The sequence below is a fragment of the Bufo bufo genome, chromosome 1 (assembly GCF_905171765.1).
Source record: "Bufo bufo chromosome 1, aBufBuf1.1, whole genome shotgun sequence".
Lineage (NCBI taxonomy): Eukaryota > Metazoa > Chordata > Amphibia > Anura > Bufonidae > Bufo > Bufo bufo.
Window position 1 is genome coordinate 808,063,458 of NC_053389.1, and position 8,528 is coordinate 808,071,985.

The window sequence follows — 8,528 nt, forward strand, 5'->3', positions numbered from 1 at the left end:
GTAATTTTCAAAACTTTTGTCCACGTCTGTACATGGCAAACAAAACCCACACCAGCTAAACTTGTTCCCTTTTGTTATCTTCTCTTGATGGTTACAGCTATGCACTAGTTTGGTACGTAGGCAGGGAGCCATTTTAAAAATAACAACCGGTTTCTGTGGAATATCCTTCCCCAGCACAGGATCATTTTTTAGAGTAGACCAGTTCTTTCTAATAGCATCTTTCATCAGGCCCGCTTGCGTATTTTATTGAGTTAAAAAGGAAAAGCAAAAGTCTTTCTCAGTCTCCGCTTTTTTCCCTTTTCCTCTATCTTCTTCCTCTACCACCCTGCTACATTGGGCTAGTTCCACCGCCTGATATCCTTTCTCCCTAAACCATTCTTTAATGACCTCACTCTGTGTCCTAAAATCCTACACTTTAGTGCAATTTCTAAAAACCCTTTTTATTTGTCCCTTGGGAAGATTTTTCAACCACGGTGCATAGTGGCAACTGGAAGTGTCTATGTAGCCGTTGACATCCGTCTCTTTAAAGAACGTTTTTGTTTTAAGCTGGTTGCCTTCAATAAAAAGTGTTAGATCCAAAAAATCAATGGAGGTGTCACTGACTGTGCTGGTAAAGGATAGATTCCACTGGTTATCATTTAACCCTTTGATAAATTCTAACAGACCCTGCTTCTCCCCCTTCCATAGGACCAGACACTCATCGATAAACCTCCTCCATATTATCAATTCTCCAGCTTCCATGGTGCTATTCAATGCAGGTTTAACAGTGGCACTTTCCCAGAACCCCATAAATATATTAGCGAAACTGGGGGCGAATTTCGCCCCCATCGCTGTACCAGTCCGCTGTAGATAGTACTGCTCCTTGTACCAAAAATAATTATGACTCAAGCAAAAATCCATACACTCAAGGATAAAGCCCTCCTGTTGTCTTGTCATTAGGGGATCATTGTTCAGGGTGTGTTCGATCGCCTTGAGTACAAAGAGGCCACATCAATAGTAGCCAGCCATTGATTGGCAGGGCAATTGCCCAACTCGCTAACAAACTCCAGGACACTGCCGGTGTCCTTCAAGAAAGACAGCATTAAAGGGACATATTTTTGGAGAAAAAAATCCACATATTCCCCCAGACGGCTAGTAAGTGAATTTATGCCAGAAACAATCGGCCTCCCCGGCGGGTTGGTCTGGCTTTTGTGGATCTTGGGCAAAAATTATATAACAGGGGTGACTGAATGTTTATTATTCAAGTAGTCAAATTCCTTCTTATTAATAATCCCATCTTTGAAGCCCCTGGCCAGCAACAGTTCTAACTTAGCCTGAAACTCTAAAGAGGGATTTTTCTTGAGTATCTGGTAAGTTCCCACATCGGCCAATAGTCTGGACATTTCCATCTCATACATATCAATGTCCATAATAACAACCCCCCCCCCCCACCTTATCTGCTGGTTTTATCACTATTCTCTTGTTGTTTTCAAGTTGTTTTAAAGCAAGTCTTTGTTCTGGTGTTAAATTCTGTCTCCTGGGTTTAGTGCCAATTCCCTCAATCTCCTTCAGGACTCCCCTTTTAAAAGCCTCTATACACTCATTTTCTTTATTTTTTGGAAAAAATTTTGATTTCTCCCTAAGTTGGGTATGTACAATGTTGCCTTCCTCCTCAGAAATTCTACATGGGGCCTGATTCGTTAAACAGTATTTGGCAATGTTCAACTTGCGCACAAATTTATTTACGTCCAAAAAAGCCTCAAAATGTTAATCCCAACAGCGGGGGCAAACTTCAGGCCTTTTCCCAAAACTTCTTTCTCAGATTGCGTTAGAGAATGTGAGCTAAGGTTAAAGATTCCCACTATATCCCCCTGCTTTTTTTGGGGGTTGGGCTTGTGTTTTTTTTTCCCCCTCGCTTTCCTCTGCATGACTTCTTTTCTGCGGAGTGCACTGTTTCCCTGTCACAGTTCTTTGGACGCCCTTCAATGCCTGATGAGGAAAATTCTGTTTAACTGAAGTATAGCTATGCTCTGCAATCGGCGGCTCCCTATCTTCTAATCTATTTACTTGTTCAATATGTTGGGGAACCTTCCCCGAATTCTCATAGAAACATAGAAACATAGAATGTGTCGGCAGATAAGAACCATTTGGCCCATCTAGTCTGCCCAATATATCTGAATCCTATTAATAGTCCCTGGCCCTATCTTATATGAAGGATAGCCTTATGCCTATCACATGCATGCTTAAACTCCTTCACTGTATTTGCAGCTACCACTTCTGCAGGAAGGCTATTCCATGCATCCACTACTCTCTCAGTAAAGTAATACTTCCATTTATTACTTTTAAACCTTTGCCCCTCTAATTTAAAACTGTGTCCTCTTGTGGTAGTTTTTCTTCCTTTAAATATGCTCTCCTCCTTTACCGAGATGATTCCCTTTATGTATTTAAAAGTTTCTATCATATCCCCTCTGTCTCTTCTTTTTTCCAAGCTATACATATTAAGGTCCTTTAACCTTTCCTGGTAAGTTTTATCCTGCAATCCATGTACTAGTTTAGTAGCTCTTCTCTGAACTCTCTCTAGAGTATCTATATCCTTCTGGAGATATGGTCTCCAGTACTGCGCACAATACTCCAAGTGAGGTCTCACCAGTGTTCTGTACAGCGGCATAAGCATTTCACTCTTTCTACTGCTTATACCTCTCCCTATACATCCAAGCATTCTGCTGGCATTTCGTGCTGCCCTATTACATTGTCTTCCCACCTTTAAGTCTTCTGAAATAATTACTCCTAAATCCCTTTCCTCAGATACTGAGGTCAGGACTGTGTCAAATATTGTATATATTCTGCCCTTGGGTTTTTACGCCCCAGGTGCATTATCTTGCACTTATCCACATTAAATTTCAGTTGCCAGAGTTCTGACCATTCTTCTAGTTTTCCTAAATCCTTTTCCATTTGGCGTTTCCCTCCAGGAACATCAACCCTGTTACATATTGCTGTCTAAGGTGAAGACAAATAAGTCACAGGGGCCTGATGAGATACACCCAAAATTATTAAAAGAGCTTAGTGGTGAGCTGGCAAAACCGCTAACAGATTTATTTAACCAATCATTAGTAACAGGAGTCGTCCCGGAAGATTGGAAATTGGCAAATGTCGTGCCCATTCACAAGAAAGGTAGTAGGGAGGAATCGAGCAACTATAGACCAGTAAGTCTGACATCAATAGTAGGCAAATTAATGGAAACCCTATTAAAGGATAGGATTGTGGAACATCTAAAATCCCATGGATTTCAAGATGAAAAACAACATGGGTTTACTTCAGGGAGATCATGTCAAACAAATCTTATAGATTTTTTTGACTGGGTGACTAAAATAATAGACGGTGGAGGTGCAGTAGACATCGCATATCTAGATTTTAGTAAGGCTTTTGACACTGTCCCACATAGAAGACTTATCAATAAACTGCAGTCATTGAGCATGGACTCCCATATTGTTGAGTGGATTAGGCAGTGGCTGAGTGACAGACAACAGAGGGTTGTAGTCAATGGAGAACATTCAAAACAAGGTCATGTTACCAGTGGGGTTCCACAGGGATCTGTACTGGGACCAATTTTGCTTAATATCTTCATAAGTGATATTGCAAAAGACCTCGATGGGAAGGTGTGTCTTTTTGCTGATGACACAAAGATATGTAACAGGGTTGATGTTCCTGGAGGGAAACGCCAAATGGAAAAGGATTTAGGAAAACTAGAAGAATGGTCAATACTCTGGCAACTGAAATTTAATGTGGATAAGTGCAAGATAATGCACCTAGGGCGTAAAAACCCAAGGGCAGAATATAGAATATTTGACACAGTCCTGACCTCAGTATCTGAGGAAAGGGATTTAGGAGTAATTATTTCAGAAGACTTAAAGGTGGGAAGACAATGTAATAGGGAAGCACGAAATGCCAGCAGAATGCTTGGATGTATAGGGAGAGGTATAAGCAGTAGAAAGAGTGAAGTGCTTATGCCGCTGTGCAGAACACTGGTGAGACCTCACTTGGAGTATTGTGCGCAGTACTGGAGGCCATATCTCCAGAAGGATATAGATACTCTAGAGAGAGTTCAGAGAAGAGCTACTAAACTAGTACATGGATTGCAGGATAAAACTTACCAGGAAAGGTTAAAGGACCTTAACATGTATAGCTTGGAAGAAAGAAGAGACAGAGGGGATATGATAGAAACTTTTAAATACATAAAGGGAATCAACTCGGTAAAGGAGGAGAGCATATTTAAAAGAAGAAAAACTACCACAAGAGGACACAGTTTTAGATTACAGGGGCAAAGGTTTAAAAGTAATATAAGGAAGTATTACTTTACTGAGAGAGTAGTGGATGCATGGAATAGCCTTCCTGCAGAAGTGGTAGCTGCAAATACAGTGAAGGGGTTTAAGCATGCATGGGATAGGCATAAGGCTATCCCTCATATAAGATAGGGCCAGGGGCTATCCATAGTATTCAGATATATTGGGCAGACTAGATGGGCCAAATGGTTCTTATCTGCCGACACATTCTATGTTTCTATGTTTCTATATCTTTGTGTCATCAGCAAAAAGACAAACCTTACCATCGAGGCCTTTTGCAATATCACTTATGAAGATATTAAACAAAATTGGTCCCAGTACAGATCCCTGTGGAACCCCACTGGTAACATGACCTTGTTTTGAATGTTCTCCATTGACTACAACCCTCTGCTGTCTGTCACTCAGCCACTGCCTAATCCACTCAACAATATGGGAGTCCATGCTCAATGACTGCAGTTTATTGATAAGTCTTCTATGTGGGACAGTGTCAAAAGCCTTACTAAAATCTAGATATGCGATGTCTACTGCACCTCCACCGTCTATTATTTTAGTCACCCAGTCAAAAAAATCTATAAGATTTGTTTGACATGATCTCCCTGAAGTAAACCCATGTTGTTTTTCATCTTGCAATCCATGGGATTTTAGATGTTCCACAATCCTATCCTTTAATAGGGTTTCCATTAATTTGCCTACTATTGATGTCAGACTCACTGGTCTATAGTTGCTCGATTCCTCCATAGTACCTTTCTTGTGAATGGGCACGACATTTGCCAATTTCCAATCTTCCGGGACGACTCCTGTTACTAATGATTGGTTAAATAAATCTGTTAACGGTTTTGCCAGCTCACCACTAAGCTCTTTTAATAATTTTGGGTGTATCTCATCAGGCCCCTGTGACTTATTTGTCTTCACTTTAGACAGCAAACTTAGAACATCTTCCTCTGTAAAGACACATGCATCAAACGATTTATTAGTCATCCTTTCTAGTGGAGGTCCTTCTCCTTCTTTTTCTTTTGTAAAAACTGAACAGAAGTATTCATTAAGGCAGTCGGCTAGCCCTTTATTCTCTTCTACATACCTTCCGTCCTTTGTTTTTAATTTAGTTATTCCTTGTTTTAATTTCCTTTTTTCATTTATATATCTGAAGAATGTCTTATCCCCTTTTTTCATAGACTGAGCTAGTTTTTCTTCTGCCTGCGCTTTAGAAGTTCTTATAACTTGCTTGGCCTCTCTCTGCCTAATCTTGTAGATTTCCTTATCTTCATTGCTCTGTTTTTTTTTATAATTACAAAATGCTAGCTTTTTATTTTTAATGATTTGGGCCACTTCTTTTGAGTACCACAGTGGTCTCTTCCTTTTTTTGCTTTTACTGACAAGTCTAATGCAATTTTCTGTTGCCTTCAATAATGCACCTTTTAAGTAGTCCCATTTCTCCTGGACTCCATGTAATCCGTTCCAGTCTGATAAGGACTCATTTATGACTAATTTCATTTTTGAAAAGTCTGTTTTTCTAAAATCTAAAACTTTTGTTTTTGTGTGGTGGGACTCTTTCACAGTTCTTATATTAAACCACACTGACTGGTGATCACTAGATCCCAAGGTTTCGCCAACAATGACATCATATACCGAATCCCCATTTGTGAATACCAAATCCAAAATGGCCTCCCTCCGGGTTGGCTCCTCAACCACTTGTTGTAGAGATAACCCCAGTAGGGAATTTAGAATATCTGTACTCCTGGTAGAACTTGCTATTTTGGTTTTCCAGTTTATATCTGGAAGATTGAAATCTCCCATAATGATAACTTCTCCTTTCATTGTCATTTTAGCTATTTCTTCAACTAGTAGATCATCTAGTTCTTTAACTTGACCAGGTGGTCTATATATCACACCTACACGAGTTACTGCATGGTTAGCAAACTGCAACGTAACCCAAACTGACTCTATGTTGGCCTCACCAACTTGTATTAGGTTAGATTTAATGCTATCTTTCACATACAGGGCCACTCCTCCTCCTTTCTTGCCTTCTCTGTCTCTTCTGTATAAAGAGTACCCTGGTATGGTTATGTCCCAGTCATTTCTTTCATTAAACCATGTCTCCGTAACAGCCACTAAATCTACATTCTCAGATGCCATTATTGACCCAAGTTCATAGATTTTTTTACCTAACGCTTTAACTGCGAGCATTTGTAGACAGGACTCTGAGCTTATCATTTCTTAACCTCTGTGCTTCTGACCTGTTCTGGCATTGTTTCGGGGGGCAATTGGATTTTTTTATTTTCACTCTTTTGCCCCCCCCCCCTTCCTAGTTTAAATACTCTTCCGCAAATTCTTGGAGTTGTTCACTAAGTACATTTGTTCCTTTGAGAGAAAGATGCAAACCATCTTTTTTGTACAGTTCCTTTCTATTCCAAGTAGAGCTATCATGAGAAACAAAGCCAAATCCTTGCTCTTGACACCATTTACCAAGCCATATGTTGAACTCCTTTATGCGCCTCTGCCTATCATTCTGAACATTATGCACAGGCAGAACTTCAGAAAATGAAATGGTGGATGCAAAATCCTGTACGTCATTACCAAGTGTGATAAAAGATTTTTTCACCTCTGACACTTCATTGCAAGCCAGGTCATTTGTCCCTAGATGGACAAGAACATCCACGTCCCCTTCCTGCTTTGCTTGCTTAACAATATTAATAATACGTCTTCTATCTCTTCTAGCAGTAGCCCCAGGGAGACATCTCACAAAACCATTTTCTTTAAGCTCCACACTTCTTATGATTGAATCACTCAGCAACAGCTGCTTCCTTTGAGACTTCACTTTATCTTTCTTGTCCTTTTTTTTTTGTCTTTTTTTTTTGTCTAAAATGTGAGGGGTTAGAGTAGTTTCTTCCACCATGATAGTTATTTCGTCGGGGAGGATAATAACCTCCTTGTTGCCGGGGGTAGTGATTCCTATTATGATTAAAGTTTCTATAATGCTGTGGTCTATATTGCCCATACGGGGCTCCCCGATATTCAGGATCCTGATAAGTATTCACCCATGGTTGCGGTCTATAGGCATTATAACCTTCTCTCTGATTATATCTATAGTCATCATCTCTTTCTTTGTGTCCCTTGTAATAATTATTATTATTTCCTGTCACTTTTGTCTGCAAATTCCTTTGGTTACCCGTGCTATATTCCTGTGTCGGTAAACCCACATCCTTATCCTCTGGCTTCTCTATTGCGGTTTTCTGTTCCTCCATTTTTACTTTCCACTTATAGATTCTATTGTTTTTATAATCATTACATGTTTTAAAAAACTTTTCAGCTTTTTTGCAATCACATCTTTTTCAACTTTCATTATAACATTCTTACTTTTCTCACATAACAAAGCATACTCTTCCTGATCCCCCCAAAAAAGCAGGGGGATATAGTGGGAATCTTTAACCTTAGCTCACATTCTCTAACACAATCTGAGAAAGAAGTCTTGGGAAAAGGCCTGAAGTTTGCCCCCACTGTTGGGATTAACAAATTTGAGGCTTTTTTGGACGTACATAAATTTGTGCGCAAGTTGAACATTGCCAAATACTGTTTAACGAATCAGTCCCCATGTAGAAAATCTGAGGAGGAAGGCAACATTGTACATACCCAACTTAGGGAGAAATCTATTTTTTTTCCAAAAAATTAAGAAAATTAGTGTATAGAGGCTTTTAAAAGGGGAGTCCTGAAGGAGATTGAGGGAATTGGCACTAAACCCAGGAGACAGAATTTAACACCAGAACAAAGACTTGCTTTAAAACAACTTGAAAACAACAAGAGAATAGTGATAAAACCAGCAGATAAGGGGGGGGGGGGGGTTGTTATTATGGACATTGATATGTATGAGATGGAAATGTCCAGACTATTGACAGATGTGGGAACTTACCAGATACTCAAGAAAAATCCCTGTTTGGAGTTTCAGGCTAAGTTAGAACTGTTGCTGGTCAGGGGCTTCAAAGATGGGATTATTAATAAGAAGGAATTTGACTACTTGAATAATAAACATCCAGTCACCCCTGTTATATATTTTTTCCCCAAGATCCATAAAAGCCAGACCAACCCGCCAGGGAGGCTGATTGTTTCCGGCATAAATTCACTTACTAGCCGTCTGGGGGAATATGTGGATTTTTTTCTCCAAAAATATGTCCCTTTAATGCTGTCTTTCTTGAAGGACACCGGCAGTGTCCTGGA